General features: G+C 33.6%; 1 pseudogene; it reads left to right on the top strand.

Annotated features, from left to right (window-relative positions):
* The first annotated feature begins 11,410 nt into the window (after positions 1 to 11,410).
* On the top strand, positions 11,411 to 20,944 carry LOC121498571 (annotated as a pseudogene).
* The last annotated feature ends 918 nt before the right edge of the window (positions 20,945 to 21,862 follow it).

Below are 21,862 nucleotides of genomic sequence, written 5' to 3'. Positions count from 1 at the left end.
TTCTTTAAAATGTAATTTAAAACACATATACACAAACACTTTTCTTTTTTCTAGCTTCACTAATGTGAGCATTTGAAACTTTCCCACAGCTCCCAAATGCACTTCTATCATAATAAAGAAAGAAATAAATAAGATAACTTTTATTTCAGTTTATGTCCATAAAAATCAAAACACATGTTTGGCATGGGTAAGTTTGTCTTTTCCTATTGTGTAGTATAGTTGATGGAAAGGAAGCGAATGGAGGGAGGAAAAGGAGCTTCACAGAGAATCTCCTAGGTTCTAGATTGGCAGTGTGCAATATGGTAGCTACTTGCCACTTGAGGCTATTAGAGAACCCTTGAGATGTAGCTAGTGCAAACTGTGATGTGCCAGAAGTCCAATGTATGCATTATATTTTGAAGACCATATAAAAGCAAATGGAATGTGTAATAACTCATTAATGTTTTATGTTTATTGTATTTGAGTGATAATATTTTGGATATAATGGATTAAATAAAATATGTCATTATAATTAATTATACCTATTTCTTTTAACTATTTCTAAAGTTATTATTACCAAAGTAAATATTACATATGTGTCTTGAATTTGTAGTTTATATTTTATGTATTTTGGACAACACCATTCTACATTCTTCATAACACTCTGAGTTATGAATGAATATTGTTTCCTACCTATGTATAATGGAGCTTGGGAGTTTGACACTTAAGATCCTTCTTCTATTAGTTTTGTATTGCTACATAACTAAATATCATGGACTAAGTGATTTAACCATCACCCATTTATGGAAGTTAGACATGAATGACAGGAGCATGGACTTTAAATATCCTGATAGAACTACAAAAATATTGCTCCAGTGAATGAAGTTTCCTAAGGATCTAAATATCCATACTGGGGCAACATTTCAATTTGTAGTCCCAATCCTCATGTTATTTATGATGACAAACTCATGTTAAAAATGGAAATTTTTCTGAGATGATGGAACTAATTTGAAAGGACTATTTTAATTCTGCCTTTCTTACTAGTTATTAACATCGTATCCCATACCTCATCATTATCACATTGGTTCCAATAAAAAAAGAATGAGCCTGTCGTATTATATTCTGAAACATTTTATATTGTGAATTAGTTTGATTCACTTAAATATGGATTTATTTTTTCCTAATACTATTCCACATCTGATAAACTTAAGAGCTTTCTAACTAATATATCTGGTGTTTTTTTCAGGCACACAGTAGAATTGCACTTCTCACTGCACTTCCCATGTGATGTGCTTTGTGGAAGGAAGGAAGGAAGGAAGGAAGGAAGGAAGGAAGGAAGGAAGGAAGGAAAAAGAAGGAAGGAAATAATTGAGGAAGGGAGGAAATTATTTTTGCAGAAATAATTTTTTTCAATTTAGGTGGAAGCCATAAGGGCTAGCACCTACATTACTGTTTCTCTCCTTCTTACCACAGTCATAATGGAAGGATATGATGAAATAAAGGCTCCAGTTACCTGTTCTTGAGTGACAGGATGAGCAACACTCTTCTACATCACTGGCCCACACTGATCATGTACCCCAGGAAACAACTGTTAAAAATTTGGTGGTTTTGTTACCACAGTGTAGGTTAACCTATCTTGACTTCTACATTTCAGTATAAATGCCACTGTGCTCCCAAACACAGATTTTGGTGTTAAAAAGACATACATGTGTATTACATAAATTATTTTATACTAGGTCCAAAAAAGTACAATAAAAATAAACATAAGAGTGAAGAATATAGAGCCCACTCAAAATTAAAAATGAACATTCCATGGGCAAATGGGCTGAGGAAAAGAGAATTTCACCAAGGGTTTAAAGAATTCCTCCTGTTTTGCCATTCTCCAGTTGTATCCCATGGTAAACTGCTCACTTTCATTGAGCCAGTTTCCTCTCTCAGTTCGGGAATGGGTGTACTAACACAGTGCTTTTTGGCATCATGGAATTTTATAAGGATAAAGAGAAATAGCTATACCTATTTTGTAGAATTTTTACATACAATAGAATATGTGTGCTAAATACACATAAACTATAAAGTACTTATAAAAATATGACTACTATAATTTAGAATATACCTTTTCTTTCCCTACCTTTCAGATTCTTGGCCACTATACTTTTTCCAAGTCCTTTTAGGTAATTGGCAATATTTCTAAGACAACATTTCTGTCCTCGTGGAACTTAAAGAAAGGAAACAAAACAGGGATGCAAATGAACCAGGCAGAACCACATTGGAAAATTAATTGTTCCTTCAAACTTTGTATCTTAAATATCAAATCTCCTCCACAGGATATATTAACTCATGGTGCAATCTGCATCTCTAGGAGAAACTCAGGTTATACTTTATCTTCCTTCATCCTTGGCTCTTGGACTTAACATCTTTGAGTCATCTGTAAGTTGAAGACCCTTTCTTGCACAAGGGTTAGCAGATCTAAGGCAGCTTGCTCTGCCTCCTGGAGCCACATGAGAGACATACAGAGACAGGCAGAGACCATAGGCAGAGGGAGAAGCAGGCTCAGTGCAGGGAGCCGGAAGTGGGACTTGATTCTGGGACAGGGGGATCACGCCCTGAGCCAAAGGCAGCCGCTCAACTGCTGAGTCACCCAGGTGTCCCTAATTTATTATTTTTTTAAATCTGAAAAACTATTTCTCATGGAAGTATTTTAAAGGAATAGAAAAATGAATGTTGCTTATTAAGACACTCAGTTCTAGGAAGAAAATATGTATGAATATATAACTATTATTATTTTCCTTTTTCCAAGCAATTTTAACAGATATTTATCAAGCACAGGGGAATATGCTTGGCACTACCCAGATGTTGGAAATATTATAAGAATTAAATCCCTCATGGATTTACATTCTAGCTAAACAGTGAAACGATAATAAATGATGATCATAAATGGTCCATTCCACAAAAAATAATGGTTTTATCAAAATAAAAGAGGGTAAAGTAGATACTGAATGTCAGGGTAGGGAGCTGCTATTTTAATGATATTTAGGAGTAATCCCTCTGTATGGTGACATTTGAGCAGAGAACTAAAAGAAGGAAGGAAATGATCCATGTAGGTAATGAAGAAATAATGTCATAAACAAAGGAAAAGGGAGCAAAGGCCAAGAGGAAGGCTTGTTCATGGCTTGGATTTTAAACAAATAGCAAGGAGTCCATAATGACTGAAAATAAAAAAGCATTCATCATAGGAAAAGAAGGTGAGGTTACAGAGGTAGAATAATCGCTGTGATACAAAGTCATGGGACAAGTGACCTGAAAAATTTGTCATTATACCTCCTGGGTAGCTTACATTTTATTATTTTATTCCAATTATTTTGCCTCTTTAATTTTTGTCAGCTCATTTTGTAGTTTCAGGTCCTGTATATTTTTTGAGATTTTTTATTCCTGAGTCTATCATTCTTCTATCATTATTGTAGATGGTCATGTTACTTCAAATTTTAGCATTTACTTTGAATATAAAATATGATTGGTTTTGTTTATTGATTTGTATCCTACAACCAAGTTAAATATAGTTCTAGTTTTTTTTCCTGTAACATCATAGGATTTTGCACATACATGGTAATGCCATCCATGATAGAGTTTTACTTCTTTCTTTCTATTTTTTTTAAGATTTATTTATTTATTTATTTATTTATTTATTTATTTATTTATTCAGAGAGAGCGAGAGAGAGGCCGAGACACAGGCAGAGGGAGAAGCAGGCTCCACGCACGGATCCCGATGTGGGACTTGATCCCAGATCTCCAGGATCACACCCTGGGCTAAAGGCAGGCGCTAAACCACTGCGCCACCGGGGCTGCCCTACTTCTTTCTTTCTAATTTCAGTAATTTTTATTGGCATATTTCACTAACTACAGTTTCTATTTTAATGATTCTAATGGTGAATAGAAGTGGTGAAGCAGACAACCTTGACCTGCTACTGTTAAAGGAGAAATATTTAAGTTTAATATTAACTCTGATATAAGCCAGATATTGCTCTAAAATGCTGTTCCTCAGAGTGAGGAAATTCCCAACTAATTCTAGCATGCTGAGATTTTTAAATTAAGGGTGGTTTTTAGATTTGCCAATTGTTATTCTACATCCATTGACATCAGTGTGTGTGTGTGTGTGTGTGTGTGTGTGTGTGTGTTCCCTTGAATCTATTAAATATATTGACTTACATTGAACTTAAAAGATGGGGTGGCTGGCCAACCTGTAGAGCGTGCAGCTCTTGATCTAAGGGTCATGAATTTAAGCCCCACATTGGACATACAGCTTACTTTTAAAACCTAAGTAAATAAATAATGAAAGGTTACAAGAACCTTCCTTTCTTGGAATAAACCCACTTTATTATGGTATATTAACATCTGGTTTTCTCGAAGTGCCAACTTTTAGTTTCATTCATTTTATTGCTTTTCTGTTTTTATCTTACTGATAGTTCTTCATTTTTTTCTTTCTTTGGATTTTCTTTTCTTTTCTTCTCTAGCTTTTTTAACATGTAAAGTGAGGACGTTATTTGAGAATTTATTTTCCTTATAAAAGATATTTTATTTAGTTCTAAAAATTTCTGTCTGCTTTCTGACTTAGGTGAATCTCATAAATTTTGATATTCTGTGTTTCCACTTTCTTTTGGTTCATTTTTTTATATTTAGTTAGGTATTCATGTAGACTGATGGTTTATTTAGAAGTAAATTATTTAATTTCCTAATATTTATGTGGGAATCTTTTGGAAATATCTATTCCTTATTTCTAATTTAATTTAATCAAATAATGTTAACATAATTTAATTTTGATCATTACCTGTTTTGAAATATTTAAATATCTTTATATTTACTGAGACTGAATTTAAACCCAGAATACGATCTTTCTTGCTATATAATCTCTATGCATTTGGAGAAAATATGTGTATTCTGCTGTTGTTGAGTGAAGTGTTCTACAAGTGTCAGTATTCTACAAATGTAGTGTTGGTTGATGATGTGGTTTATTCCAAGAAAGATTCAAGTCATGTGATTATCAATTTGGTTGTGTTTTACTGTACTATCTTGTGCTGTGTTGTTTTCTATTAGTCCAGCCTGTACTTTTTCATTTTTCCTTTTCTTGTTTTAGGCAATTTTATTTTTTCCTGTTTTTTAAAAATGTAATTAATATATAACATCATATAAGTTTCAAATATAAAACGTGATGATTTGATACATATGTATATTGCAAAATGATCACCACAGTGAGGTTAGGTAAAACCTTCATACAGTCACATAATTATCTTTGTGTGTGTGTGTGTGTGTGTGTGTGTTGAGAACATTGAAGATGTTCTTTCTCAGCAACTTTCAACTAAATAATACAGTATCATTAACTATAGTCACCATGCTGTATGTTAGATTTCCAGAACTTATTTGTCTTATAACTGGAAGTTTGTACCCTGGGACCAACATCATCCTCTCTCTTCTATCCCCAGCCCCTGACAACCAACATTCTACTCTATTCCTTTCTTTTCCTTTTCTATCTTCGTTTGGATTTCATTGATCATTTTAATAACTATGTTGTCATTTTAGCTAGAGCTACAATTTCTTTTTTAAATGTTTGCTTTAAGGTTCAGTAAGTGCATTTTAATTCATCACATTAAACGTGAAATAAATTAAATTAAAATAACTTTATACCTCTGCTGTAGTGTAAGAATCTCCCAATTTAATTCCTAAACTGCCTTTTTAGCCTTTGTGCAATTGCTGTCATAAATTTTACTTCTACATATGTAACAAACTGTATAATATATTGCCATTATTTATGAATCAGTCAATTACCTTTAAACACTTTTAAGTAACAAAGTATCCTATAATTGCACGCACATTCACTATCTCCAGTAGTATTCATTTATTTTGAATAGAGATTTCCATATTGTATAATATGTTTTACCTGAAGGACTTTACATTACACCCACTGTCCTGTAGTTTATTATTTCTTTCAGCATGTGTGTATCTGAAAAAGTCTTTCTGCTACTCTTAAAAGAGAAAAAGATGTTTGCTGGTTATAGTAATCTAGTTTAAGTTTTATTCTCTAGTAATAAAAACATCATTCCAAGATTCTCTGTTTTGATTTGACTTTAAAAGTAGTCTGCAATAATTATTTTCTTTGTTTCTCTCTGCAATATTTCTTTTTCCTCTAGTTGTTTTTAACATTATCTATTTATCAGTGGTTTTAAAGAATTTAATTTTATGTAACATAGTGCAGCTTGTGTTTCTTATACTTGGGCTTTGCTGAATTTGGCTGTATTGGTTTATGTTTTAATAAAATATAAAAATATGACAACTATTAATTCTTCAAATATTTTTATTTTCCTTGGAAAATGCAAATTATACATATATTTGACAGTTTAAAGTGGGTCCATGGCTTCTTGATAGTTTACCTATTCTTAGCTTCTTTTCTATTTCATTTTAGATTGTTTTTATTGGTTAACTTCAAGTTCACTAATCTTACCATGTCATTATTTCCTGCAGCTTTTAATCTTTTATTTATTTCATATAGTATATGTTACTTAGATCTTATACTTCCCATCTTTAAAAATTAATTTTACTAATGTTTTGTTTTCAATATTTATTAATATGCTCAATTTGTCATTTACCTTGTCATTTACCTAATATGCTCATTTACTTTGTTGAACATATGAATTTTAATTATAATAAATCTTTGAATATTTTTGTGTAGTAGATCTATAGTGCTAATTCTAGCAATGATTGTATTGATTTTTCTCTTCATTAGGGTTTATATTTCTCTGATTTTTGAATTCCTGCTTAACTTGGATTAGGAATTGGATATTGTGAATTTTAGACTTTTACCCTACTGGCTGCTAGATATTTCTGTTTTTCCAAAAGTCTTTTTGAGTTTTGTTCTGAGATACACTAAACTTCTTGGACATAATTTGTTTCCTCCAAAGCTTGTTTTTTTGCTTCATTTTATAGGACCCAAGTAACCATCAGCCTGTTATTCATTTTTGGCACTACTGAGTCAATATCCTTCAGTGATTTATAGTTTTTTTTCCCTCCAAACAATAGGAACAGGAAACCATCTCCACTTTATGTAAGCACCTGGGATTGTTTCCTTTGCTCCTCTTGCGTGGTTAGATTTCTGGCCTTTATAGCTTCTTCACGCTCAGATGCTGATCAATCCTTGGCAAAAATCTTGAGAGAAGCCTCTCTTTCCCTCTGTCTCCCTCTCTCCTTCTGTAGCATTTTTTTCTTTCAGTATACTTCCCTACAAATTCCATATGACTTGGATTTCCCAGACTCAGATTGATCTCCTGAACTAGTAAGATTTCTGAGCTCTTCTTTGATTCTCTTTCTTCATACTGAAGACTGATAGCAATTTCTAAGCCATATAGCCCAAATATAGAACTAGTACCATTTGTTTTATCCTTCCCCAAATTCATTCTCCTGCATTGTCTAATACCCAACGTATGAAAACCAAAGTTATTTTATTTTTAATATTTTGCCTGGAAAGTAGGAGCTCCAAGCAGGAGGGTGAATCCTATCCCTCTTAATCTACAGTGACCTGATGTAGAAGTCCTCTTTTATTTGTAAGCTCAAGAACTAAATATAGAGGCACAAACTATTTCAGATTCTGTGTATATTTGGGAACTATAATAGAGTAAAACTGTTGATAAGATCTGATACTTACCATATCAATGATGCACTAGCATTCCACATATAGTGGCATAATTAGTTAATTACTTTTATATATTTAACCAATGACACTGGATTTTATAGAAATATAGATATAGAAGGTGTAAAGGGCAAAGAAAAATAACTATGACTCAAAAATATATCAGAATTCAATCACCTGGTTAAGACCAGTATAAAGACAATTAAAACTATCAAGCAGTTTCTTTGAAAATATACATCAATGTAGCAGATGCTGATATTGGAAAAAAAAAAAACTTTAAAACTCACTGAAAGAAAATGGAAAGGAAAAGAGTTCACTTTAATTCCACTGGGTAACATAAAAATACATTTTACTGTCAGATTATTTGCAAGTTTATTTAAAGATACCATCTCTGTGAATATTTATGTACTGTGAACATGACTCCTCTTCTTGTAGTCAGAAATTTGTGTTCAGCTGTCACTCAGAGTGGCTACTTCAAGATATCCTGCTTTGAAAAAGTCATTGAAAGTTTTAAAATCTTTCTTCAAGGACATCTTTTTATAGAATGCCAAAGGGCACCCTGGGAAAAATACACAATATATATCTTTATGTTCCCTCTTTCGAGGATAGTAACCTCACAAGCATCCAAGCAGATTTCAATTACTATTTTCATGTTACATTTTGGGGGAGAAGGAGGGACTTGATCCTGGAATGATAATATTTCAAAATATAGAGTATCTTTTCACATTGAAAAATCCTCTATCTTATTGTTTTGTTTAACCAGAAATAAAATATTAAGAACCATAAAAATTAAATGAAATTTCTAGCACTGTATCTTACTCTTGAGTTAAATGGAATCAGTTAATACCTCTGAGATCTAGATTGTTCCTTTTTGTACCAGATTTTCCTCTGACAATTTTTTAAACATTTATTATTTTAAAATTTTAGAATGACTTTATATATACAGAAAAATTACTAATGTTTTCCACACCCCACTTTTCCTATTATTAGCATCTTAAATTAGTATAGTACAATATAATTAATGATATAACACACATATAATTACTAAATAAGTTTATAATATATTCATATTTCCTTAGTTTTTACCTAATCTTGTTGTTATGCTCCAGATTCCTACTTCTGATACCAGATTACATTTAGTTGTCATGTCTCTTTAGGGTGCTCTTGGCAATGACATCTTTTGATGACCTTGACAGGTTTTGATGACCTTGACAATTTTATGGTCATGTATTTGTAAATACACTTCTTTTGGACTTTTTCTTATGTTTTCTCATGGGTAGACATAGTTCTTTTTTTTTTTTTTAGTGGAAGTTCATTTAGGCAGCATACTTTTGATTACATGATATCAGATAAATACTATTAATGTGGCTTGTTACTGATAATCTTAACTGTGATCAACTGGCTGAGATAGTGCTTTCCATGTTTCTCCACTGGAAAGTCATTAATTTCCCACTTTATCATGCTGGACTCTATGGAAGGAAGTCACTATGTGCAGCCCAAATTAAGGAGTAGAATTACAAACTTGTAATGTTTATGAAAGAGAGCATATACACAAATCATTTGAGAGAATTCTGCATGAGAGATTTGATTCTTCTCCAAATATATTTACTTAATAATTTATTTATATTAGTATTGACCCATGGGTATTTATTTTATAATTTGAATAGAATTCATTATTATATTATTTATTTTGTTTCTTAAGCTGTTACAGCTTTAGTCATTGGAAACTCTTTCATTTCAGTCCTATGTGCCTTTGACACAATCCCATCATAACTGTGGGTTCATTTGTTTGTTTTTTCAGCACTTTTTAACTATCTGAAATTATCCATTTCTCTGGGATCCTCTTACATATTTATTGCTTCAGTCCTTAATTCGCACATCTTTCCATTAAGTCTTTGTACTTGTTTATTGGTATTAGTAGAGATGTCTCCAATGCTGTTACCATATGGATCAATCTAGTGTTGTCACATTGCTTGTCTGTAACCTCTCACTCGAATTGTGAAAATCCTGGCTCCCGCTATTCATCCATCTACTTAAGTGTTCAAGTGTAAATATATAGTGGCTCCAGAATTGTTAGCCCAGACCCTTTGGGGACAACTTTATTTACTTTTGTACAGTTACATAGAGCTTAGTCATCTTGCCTTTAGTTTTATAGATGATATTCATATCCAAAGGAATTTAGGTTAGCACCATTTTCTCCACTCTCTTCAGGTAGGTTGCACCATACATTAGTAAATATAGCTAGATTTTTTCATCACACTCTGAATTCCATCTGACCTCTTTATTTAATTTTAATTTGTATGCATCAACTTTCATACCTTATGCTATGAAGGGCCCTAAGTTTTGGCAGATGCATACTGCTACGTATCCACCAATATGAATCATACAAAATAGTTTCAAAATTCTAAGCACAATTTAAAATTTTCCTATACTCCATATATTGAGCCCTGTGCTGAAGCCCTGGCAACCATTGATCTATTTATAATCTCAATAGTTTTATGTTTTCCAGAATGTCCTATAATTGGAACCATGCAGTATATAGGCTTTATAGAATGGCTTTCTCATTTAGTAATAGACATTCAAGATTCAGACCTGACTTTGAATGGCTTAAAGCTTATTCATTTTTATTCTTGAATAATATTTTATTATGTGGGTATACCATAGTTTATTTATCCATTTCCCTATTAAAAGACATCTTGGTTGTTTTCAATTTCTCATGATGAATATAGTTGCTGTAAACATTCACAAGAAAATTCTCATGTGGAGATAATTTTCCAAATGACCAGGTACATAACTAGGGTCACAATGGATGTATTATACAGTAAGACTATGTTCAACTTTGAAGGAAACTGTCAAACAGGGTTTCTTGTTTGTTTGTTTTATTTTGTTTTTTAATTCAATTAGCCAACATCTAGTACATCATTAATTTCCGATGTAGTATGCAATAACTTATCAGTTTTTCAAAGTGGATGTACCAGTTCCATTCCCACCAGCACTGAATGAGCGTTCTAGTTGCTCTGCATCTTTGAACAATTGCTATTATCATTTTTTTATTTTAGCCATTCTAATAAGTGTGTAGGGATATGTCATTATTTTAATCTGCATTTTTTAATGACAAATAATGTTAACCATCTTTTCATATGTTTATCTTTCACCTAATATCTTCTTTAGTGAAGCGTCTATTCAGATATTTTGTCTATTTTTTTAATTTAGTTGTTTGTGTTCTTATTATTGAGTTTTAGGTGTTCTCTATATATTTTAGGTACAAGTTCTTTTACAAATATTTCCTTCCTGTATCTGTCTAGTTGAAGAATCCACCACTTTTTAAAAAACCTATATATAATTTTTCAGGCTCGATCATAAGCAATTAGAGACTTAACCTAGCAGACTTGATGGGGAAAAGCTGCCTTCCCCACCCAGACTCAGTACACAGACAATGCATTACAGTCTCTAAAGGAAGTCTAGTTAAGGACTCAGACACCCCTGGCTTATCATATCCTTTAATTATTTACATTTCTAGCCCTTGAACCTGCATTCTTAGAACTATTCATCTGAGAACTTGAGCTGAGCTCTTCTTAAGGCACCTTCACTGAGACCCCCTTATATAAGGAGAAGGGGGAAACTTGAAGACACTTTTCTCCCACTTTGACTCAGTACCCAGTGATTTTATACTCCTAGACTTCTGCCCTTATGCTCTTTCCACTCCCAGAATCCCTAAAATAGTCCCAGCCCTTTATTCAGGGCTTCCTCATTAGTGAGATGACTGCCACATCTGTACTGATTCACCAGATCCTCACTGGTGTGCTGTTCCATGGGGAAAATGGAACAGGGGAAGTAAATGATGCTTCTTCTACCTTTAGTGCTCAGGGCAGCTCCCAACCACACAGCATTATCTGGCACTAAATGTCAATAGTGCTGAGGTTGAGAAACCCTGCTAGAGTGTCCACTGTGAAACATAAATGTATTGTTGTTTATCTTTGTTAATGGTCTAAATTTGTATTTTCCAGAGCCTCTAGGGTTCTATGGCGGTGTCTCAAAAATTTAACCAGAGCACCTCTTCTGTCTATTCTTTGATAAATTGGTATTGTTAATGAGATATTAGGAAAAGACTATTAATCATTCCTAAGTGTCTATTTCTTCCTTTGGGCTTCTAATAACAGAACCACCACTTAACTTTTAGAAGCAACATTATTAGAGACAACATTTCCTAGCTGTCCATATGTATTCACACAATGATTAGGTTTGATCAATTGATTGTGATTATAGGTGATTTGTCCAAAGCCACTTGCCCTGAACTACTTTTTCTTACCTCCTAGGTGGATGGAAACAACCTTTGAAGTCATATTTTGGGGGTGGGAGAACCAGCCTACAATCATGACTGCTCATCTTATGACTGTTAATTTGAGAAATGAACTTAACTTTGTTTCATCAGCCATTTAATTTTAATTTTCACAAATATAGATGAAATATATGCTTCTTGATAAGGTGACTGTCTCATAAAATCATTTTTGTACTACAAGATAAAGCTTGACAACATAACATGATTTACAAGGCACTTTGTGACATAACCTCTGCTTGCAAGTCTTGTTCATACTCATTAAACTTTGCTACTGTACATGTCTGAAATACCAAATGTTTTTTTTTAAGATTTTATTTATTTATTCATGAGAGATGCAGAGAAAGGCAGAGACAGGAGAAGCAGGCTCCACGCAAGGAACCCCATGTGGGACTCTATCCCAGGACTCCAGGATCATGCCCTGAGCCGAAGGCAGGCACTCAACCCAGGCGTCTCTGAAATACCAAATGTAACAAGTTGTCTCAACTCTGTCCATTTCCATCCTATTCATAAACTTAAATTGTCCAATCATCTCATTTTCATAGTCTAACAGCTTAAAACTACTTTATATATTTTTTAAACATTTTATTTATTTATTTCAGAGAGAGGGGGAGAGAGAGAGCATGAGCAGGCAGGGGGGCAGAGGGAGGAGAAGCAGACCACCCAGCACCACCACTGAACAGAGAGCTCAACATGGGGCTGGATCCCAGAACCCTGAAATCATTACCTGAGCTGAGCCGAAGGCAGATACTTAACCAACTGAGCCACCCAGGTGTCCCTAAAACTACTTTAGAATAGAATACACACTCAGTTACATTTTCTTAAATAATAACCCATGAAAGGTTTCCAAAATTATACAATTAATGGCCAAACCAAGCAATACTTAGTAGTTTAGATATTGAAAAAAATAAATGATTGGTTTTATGATCCTGAATTCTCATCTCAGAATATATCAGTGAATAAAAAAATCAGTGAATAAATGGCTAATAAATAGATTAACCATGGTAATATTTAATAGTAATGTTTATAAATAAACTGAATGTCAATTACAACGCACATCTGGACTTTAACTCTAATTTTTAGATTCCACTTTTTTTAATTTTCAGTTTGTTACTTCTGATGATGCATTTATTTCTAATCCCATCTAATAATCTGATATGCGAACTCCTTTAGATCAAAAAGTTATTTTCCTTTTTAATTAGTCAGTTTGGATACAGGACTAGAATGCTTTCGAGACCTCATGATTTCTATTCATTGTGAAAATTTTAGTCAAATTTACTACTCTAGGAGAAATGTATTGGTGAGAATTGTTTTTTTTTAAACTGGTAAAAATTTTTACAAAATAAAATCCCTTGAATGTGACGACCAAAAATTAAAAAAAAAAAAGGCAAAAAGGCATGATAACTCTTGATAAATATATTGATTTATGTGTTAAGCCCGATAATCAACCAAACATACGTAACTTCTGCATAATTATTTAAATAGGCAACTGGTGTACCTTTCATATGGATTATCTCAAGGTTTATAATTCTTCAAGGATTATTTCTATAATTATCCTATATTTCTTTAAAGAAGCCTCAAAGTAGATAAACAATAAGCAAACAAAGCAACACACACACAAAAATAACAGAAACACAGCCACCTAGATTTTGTTGTTATTTATACCCGATTTGAATCCTAGTTCTAGTTATTTATTAATTATATGATAAGAATGGGGATATTTGGGGATCTCTGGGTGGCTCAGCAGTTTGGCGCCTGCCTTTGGCCCCGGGCGCGATCCTGTAGTCCCGGGATCGAGTCCCGCATCAGGGTCCTGGCATGGAGCCTGCTTCTCCCCGCCCCACCTCTCTATCATGAATAAATAAATAAAACCTTTTAAAAAAAAGAATGGGGGATATTCAACATCCTTTACCTTTATTTTCCTCATTAAAAGGAAAAATAATACTTATAAGGCTAATATAGTTAAAAGCCTAGTGAATTTTTGGTAATTATTACTTTTCTACCCTTCTTTAGTAATAAAGATATGACAATCATGTTTTCTTTACCAAAATTTAAAATATGTGTTCTGACAATTTTTACTCTGAATTGTTATTGTATTGATATAAAAATCCTAAAAGAAAGCTGAAATGTTAATTTGTAAGATACTGCTACAAATTGATAAGGTTTTTTCTTAATATTTGATAATTATTAATTATTAGAGGTACCAGAGGATTAGTCACTCCTAAGTTAACTTCATTACCAGTCGAAAAGGAAAGAAATCTTAGACTCTATACTGCTATATTTCACTTATTCATAAACAGGCAGAAATTTTCTTATCCCCCCTTCCGTCATCTAGAATAAACTCCCACCTGTTTTTTTTTTTTTTTTTTCTTTATGGAGCTATAAAAGCACCCTCCTTGAAAAACTTGGTTGAGGTGCATGACAAAAGAATCTAGAGATAGGATTAGTCTAGCCAACTTTGCAGGCTCAGGGAACTGTCTATACTGTAGTTGAACTCAGAACCCTTTAGAGATCAAGTTCAGGGTACTATCCCTTAGTACTATTAAAAACAATTATTTTAACTCTTTTTTTAAAATAATAATGAAGACTTTATTCAGCATCATCTCGATAGGTATCAAGACTACAGCAATAGGAGGACTGGGATTGGGATCAACTTCTATTATAACAAGAAGTATGATTTTACAGCCAAGGAGCACATTGGGTGACAGAAGCTCAGTGAATGGAAGATTACTAACAGGAAACTTCTAAGGAAGAGGATTTTTTGCAAATTGACATAAGATTCTTGCTGAAGTCAGACCAGGGTGATCAAATATCACTTGGGAGATAGTAGGAGCTAGGCATTTGATCTGATACCAAGAATGATCAGATATCAAGGGTGAGGATTCTTGCTAAACTAACTTAGTAGAATTCTTGCTTACAACTAGACTCCGGAGGTCCAGCAAGAATAGGGACCAAAGTTGAGGCTTAGTAGATAAAAGGCCTTTAAGGAGTCTGAGTGAGGTTTGGTCAAGGAGATAGTCTCTGTCAGTGTAAAGAGTGGCGTTCATTTGATTCTTATGCCTCAAACATGAAAGACTGTGAAAATTCTAGAAACTATTTTAAACAAAACACGTAATTTTAAAATTAATCATTTTACCAATGGGAATCCACTTCCAACATCCATTATTGTATTTGGTAAAGCTGCTGATGTTGAGTTCAAGATATGGATTGTAGAAATATTTGAGGAAGACACCTTTTGAGTGAAGACATTCTGATTAAATTCTAGCTGACCATACCCCTACTGGATGAATTAATTCTTGATTAGTCTAACTGAATGCTCTGAGACTACCAATTAACACAAATGCACACTCATTTATTATATATATTGCCAATTCAGAAATCTCTTAATATAAGCATATATACATTATACAATTGTATTTTTATTTACTCATGTTTAGAAAATAGTAAAAATAGATAATCATAACTGGCTTAGAAATTTCAGATTGAGGATCCCTGGGTGGCTCAGGGGTTTAGCGCCTGCCTTTGGTCCAGGGCGTGATCCTGGAGTCCCAGGATCAAGTCCCATGCCGGGCTCCCTGCATGGAGCCTGCTTCACCTTCTGTCTGTGTCTCTGCCTCTCTCTGTGTGTCTCTCATGAATAAACAAATAAAATCTTAAAAAAAAAGAAATTTCAGATTGAATGTCCTTTAGATATACAGATTTTACAAAGAATTGATCTTAATTCTACCTCTAAATTTAAATGCCAGACTAATAGAAAACTATGCTAAGGTAAATCTTTAAATCTGAAGTGTTTGTTTTGATTTTCACTCTTCACTCTTATTAGTGGCTCTCAGAGTGGCAACAAAAAAGGTTGGTGCCAAATATAAGTGGCAACAAAAAGAGCTGGTGCTATTTTATGGAAGTAATGTGAGAAAGGGTTTCTACAGGAATTAACCCACCAGTTATAGCTGATTCATATAAAAGTAGTATTAGTTAATATTGTTGAAAGCTTACTTATATCAGATACCATTCTTTGATCTATTACATGTTTTAATTTATTCATTCTTAAATACACACCGCATAAATTAGATTTTATAATTGGTTATACAAGAAGAAGTCACTGAGGCAGAGTAACTAGTCCAAGGTCAAATAGCTAAAGAATTGATAAAATAGAATTAAGATCTCGGAATGAGGCCATAAGCTCAGCCATTATGATATATTGATTGTGTCATAGTGTCTAGCCAGGGCCAAGTTCATCAACCTATAATCTATGCAGCCACACACAGTCCCAAGCTTAGAAGAACACTGCTCTTTCTTTAACACTCTGTTTTGCCATTTTGGAATTCTTAATAATTTGTGAGCAAGGGACCCCACATTTTCATGTAGCAAATTATGTTACTGGCCCTGCATATGACCATTTTAAGCACGAAAAAATGTCATTGCTGATTGATATGTAGAGATAATCTGAGGAAGCTCTTCTTGGTTATAGTTATCAGAACATGTAATTCAAACCAGTGGAGAAAAATGAATCTATCAGTAAACAAGAGATTAATCATCCTAGGTTTGTAACAGAGAATGAACTGTTATTAAAAACAAATAAACATAAGGAAATTAACTTATCTCACTCTTTTCTTAAGAATACAAGCACAAGAATATGTTAATTATTCTTCAGCTTACCATGAAAGGGAAGAAGTTACAGGAAATTCAAATATATCTGGAACTTCAAACACATTTCTATAAGCCAAAAATGTTATTAAAAGACTGAGAGTCTCTCATTAAAAACTTAGAAGATAAAGACATGGTGCTTGACAATAAAATTGCAAATAAAATCTAATTAGGGAATATGCTAATTCTTCTCCCCACCTGTTCACATTAACAGGAAATGATATTAATGTTTTCAATAGCTGAAAAGGGATACAATTAACTTCACATTATCATATCAAAAGAATTAAGGTAACATTGTAAAACCTAGCTTTTCATATATGCATGAAGCAAATGCAATCTTCACTGAAAAGTCACTTAAAAATTTTAGAAATAAAGAACTGTCTGAAATTAGAAACAGTATTATTGCAAAATCATAAATGTTTCCTCTTTGTTGAGCAAAAAATGAGCAAAATGCAATTCTTGGTAAAACAGTGATAGATTTCAGACCGTATTTAAGACAAAGAGAAAAATAGCACAGAGACATAAATGTAATTTTCACACCCTCTGAAGAGCTTTGCACAGCATTTTTAGAACAGTTTCTGTATTTCATTTCTCTCATTAAAGCCATGTAGCTTAGCAATAGTGTCATTTTGAATAAATATATTTCCTTTCTAACAGCCTAATGCAGATTTTATGGATAATTTATTTACATAAATTTCCTTTGTGTCATCTTGTATTTATTAGAATTTAATTGAACTTATATATTTATACATGATAAATTAGATGTTTTTTTTCTTTTAATGTAATTCACCTTATATTATATTGAGCTCCAATTTTTTTCAAGTAAGAAATTACTTTCAATACTGATATCCTTGGCATACAGAAAATCTATTTGGCATATGCAATTATTCTAACTAAATCCTCTCAGACATTCTTTTACAGTTGGATCCAAAACTCTTGTACAAAATTTTATAGAGTAGACTGAACTCCCCATAAATATTTAAGTTCACTTTCTATCTTTTGAAACTTTAACTGGTATCAAAAGTTGTCATCTGCTGATGTGGAAAAGTAATGAGGGATCAAATAACTTTTTTGAGAATATGCAGTTCAACCAAGCTAAATTCTGTTCATCAATGACATGAAATAGTAGTAGATATAAATTTCAGTGGAAATACGTCTTATTAAATTCTAAGAGCTTCTTTAATGATGCAAATTGTAATTCTTAATACATACTCAAAAATATTAAAATAATTAAAGTAGTATAGATGCCAAATCCTTTAGATGTGTTCAAGTCTCATTAATTTTGGTAGAATACCTAATATTTTTAAGACTCTGTTTGATGTTTTAGCTATGAATTATTCTTAATGTAAATAATGCCTTAATGGAGGAAATGTGTTATTCTTTAAGGAAAATTGAGAAGAGTAGAAAATTAACTTCTGTTGTTGGATAATGAACAATATAACAGAGCTTATATTAAGCACTAATCATATGCATAATACTCTGGTAAAATTAAAAGGTCAGGAAAAAAATTGACTGTATTGGTGTTAATATTAAACTTCATGAATAAATTAAAAAGCAAAGTAAAAAATGTGATAGGCATTGAATAAAATATAAACTTTTATTACAATAAAGGAGAAAATAAGTGAGCAACATAAATGTTGTATGGAAACCCAGAAAAATGTCTAGATATTGGCTATCCAATGTGTGTGCATCCTTTATCCTTTATTGTTTATTACACATGACTGTGTCCTTTGCCCTTAAAAGTGGTGGTCCATACTTGTTATCTTGCCCTAATATAATCTGCTATGACTTCATTCTTGTTCAAACCTCATTACATTAATGTCAATTGTCATCGTATTCCTTTATTTTTGTCACAAATAATAATTGTCACAATTTATTACTTTATTTTCTTTTTCCTCTTTCCAAATTTGAGCCATTATTACTGAAATACATTCATGAGTATCCTGGAATCTAAATATAACTTTTATTTAATTTGCTAACCTTATGGTATAATTACTATGCTATAAACCCTTTCTCACTAATTGTCAAGGTTCCTAGAAAAAATTGTGTACATTCCAAAAGTGTTGTTTCTACTAATTCATTAAAGGCTCACAATATGATTACTATATTTTCTCAAGATTTGCTATACCAAATCAATCATTCTGTAGTCTGTAGAGATAGTGATGTTAGACCTCAGAACTATACACAATCAGATAAACATGGGTAAATTATCAGAAAATTTTTATTTCTAGATATCAGTTACTTAAATGTTGCTCTTAAAAACACCTATAATTTCACATTTATATACACAACTGTTCATTGTGTGAGAGGATGACATTCACTTGACCTCCCTCTCCACTTAAGCTTTTTCTGTTCCTCTTGCCAAGAATTCCTGGGTCAATATTTTATTTCTGCCCACTGAAGTATTAAGCAAACTTCAAGGACCAAGCTTAATTTCATTTTCTCCATTAATATATTCCAGATTCTTCCTTTTAAAATAGGTATCTTCTTTCTCTATATTTTTTTTACTCAGTGATACTCTTTACTTCATTATATTTGAAATGTTAGCACATGCCATCTCATCCTCTATGAGGTCAACTCCTTTTATAGAGGGACTGTTATAAGTTTGTTTCGAATAGACAACCAGTGGATTCTGATATCTTTTTTTTAAATTTTTCTTTTATTTATTTATGATAGGCACACAGTGAGAGACAGAGAGAGAGGCAGAGACATAGGCAGAGGGAGAAGCAGGCTCCATGCACCGGGAGCCCGACGTGGGACTCGATCCCGGGTCTCCAGGATCGTGCCCTGGGCCAAAGGCAGGCGCTAAACCGCTGCGCCACCCAGGGATCCCCCCCCCCTTTTTTTTTTTTTGGATTCTGATATCAACAGAAACATAATCATACCCAGACAGGCATTTAATATTAAACTTTGGTCATAATATAAAAAAATGTATAAAACTTTAATTTTTAAAGATTTTATTTATTCATGAGAGACACACACACACACAGAGAAGCAGAGACACAGGCTGAGAGAGAAGTAGGCTCCATGCAGGGAGCTGGACGTGGAACTCGATCCTGGGACTACAGGATCAGGCCCTGGGCTGAAGACAAGTGTCAAACTGCTGAGCCACCCAGTGATCCCCTGTATGAAACTGTAGATGCATGAGTAGAAAGTCTTCAATAAGCCCTGGGTGTTATTCTGTATGTTGGCAAATTGACCAATAAAAAATAAATTTATTATTAAAAAAAAAGAAAGTCTTCAATAAGTAGATAAACTGAATTTGAAGTACACATTTGCGTATGCCATAGTTAATATTTCTCCCACTCCCAGATTATAATAAAAAGATTCTTTGAGTACTTATAAAGTTTTTCTCACTAAATGAACTGCCAAAGACCTCTACTAATGATTAATAATAGTGGCAATAAAATTTTTGTTACTTACATTAACAATTCTCTGACGTCTCCCCATTCAGAAAGATTCTGGTTTGGGAGCTATTTGATATATACCGTATACATATACACACACATTCAAATGCATGTATATAACAAGGGTACGTGTGATTCACAGTTGAGTTCTGATAAGTGTTTCCTTGCATTAAAAAGGGGCTTATGTGGTTTGAACTACCTGCCATACCAGAGGTAGCACCCAAACTTTCTAACTAGTATATCTAGATATGGGACAGAAGGGAAAAGTGGAGTGCAAAGGGCTATGAGGTTTAAAAGCTGACATCAGTCAAACAAACAAACAAACAAAGAAAATGGAACAAGGCCTTGCAGGAGCCGCCGCCCCGAGCCACCCTTGCGGTCCAGCCATGGCCAATCCCCCTGTTCTTTGACATCACCATGGACAGCGAGCCCTCGGGCCGCGTCTACTTGGAGCTGTTTGCAGACAAAGCTCCAAAGACAGCAGAGAACTTTCATGCTCTGAGTACTGGGGAGAAAGGATTTGGTTACAAAGGTTCCTGCTTTCACAGGATTATTCCGGGATTTATGTGCAGGGAGGGGACTTCACAAGCCACAATGGCACTGGCGGCAAGTCCAACTACCGGGAGAAGTTTGATGATGAGAACCTCATCCTGACGCACACGGGGCCTGGCACCTTGTCCACGGCCAATGCTGGACCCAACACGAACGGTTCCCAGTTTGTCATCTGCACCGCCAAGACCGACTGGTTGGACGGCATGTGGTCTTCGGCAAGGTCAAGGGGGGCATGAACGTCGTGGAAGCCACGGAGCACTTGGAGTCCAGGGATGGCAAGACCAGCAAGAAGATCACCATTGCCGGCTGCAGACAGATCTGATGAACCCAACTCGTTTTTTGTTTTGTTTTTAAATTTTATTTATTAGAGAGAGAGAGAGAGAGGCAGAGACACAGGCAGAGGGAGAAGCAGGCTCCATGCCGGGAGCCCGACGTGGGACTCGATCCCAGGGATCCAGGATCAGGCCGTGGGCTGAGGGCGGCGCTAAACCACTGAGCCACCCCGGCTGCCCCTTAACTCGTGTTTTATTTGAACTTCCAGACCTTCAGGAGATAGCTCAGGAGAGCGCCCCTCCACCGGCACCTGCTTGAAATAGCCCAGAGTCCCCACACTCTTGCTGTGGTTCTGTGGGCCCCCTGGTTCCTTGCCCCAGGTCTAGTGGATTTATGATGATGAAATCATAAAATGATTGAAATGATGAAAACCTAAACCATAAAATAAATAAAATAAAATAAAATAAAATAATAAAATAAAATAGGAATCAGACACTTTATTACAATGTAAATGTTGTTTTAGCTTCTAATTCTCCTGAAAAAGTGTATTTCCTGAGAAAATCAATCATTTTATCTGGTCTTCATTTGACTTGCATAGATTATTTCAAATTATGAATACATTTATTTGCACAGTCATTTATGGTTTTTAAATTCTTTTTGTTCTATAAGCATTTGCATTTAGAATCCTGTTATGTGCATGTGCAAGTTTGCCCTCCTTATGTACATAGGTTTTGTTATATAAATATTTTTTCAAATAATTTACTTTTTATTACTTACACTATTCTTTTGTTGTATGTATTTTTTTACTTCTATCATTCATTTTCTCTTTTAAAGCATATTGAATTGTGTACTTAATGTATTTTTTCTTATTGTCTTTATTAATATCAGCATTTGAAGCTATAGATTTTCTTCTAAGTATAGCTAAATCAAACAATTTATTTTATAAATTCATTACAACATGATTTTTAGCATGTTAATGATATTCTTCTCTTTTAGTGA

The sequence above is a fragment of the Vulpes lagopus genome, chromosome 9, assembly GCF_018345385.1.
Source record: "Vulpes lagopus strain Blue_001 chromosome 9, ASM1834538v1, whole genome shotgun sequence".
In the NCBI taxonomy this organism is placed as follows: Eukaryota; Metazoa; Chordata; class Mammalia; order Carnivora; family Canidae; genus Vulpes; species Vulpes lagopus.
Note: the sequence above shows the minus strand (reverse complement) of the source record. Positions and strands in the feature narration are given on the sequence as shown.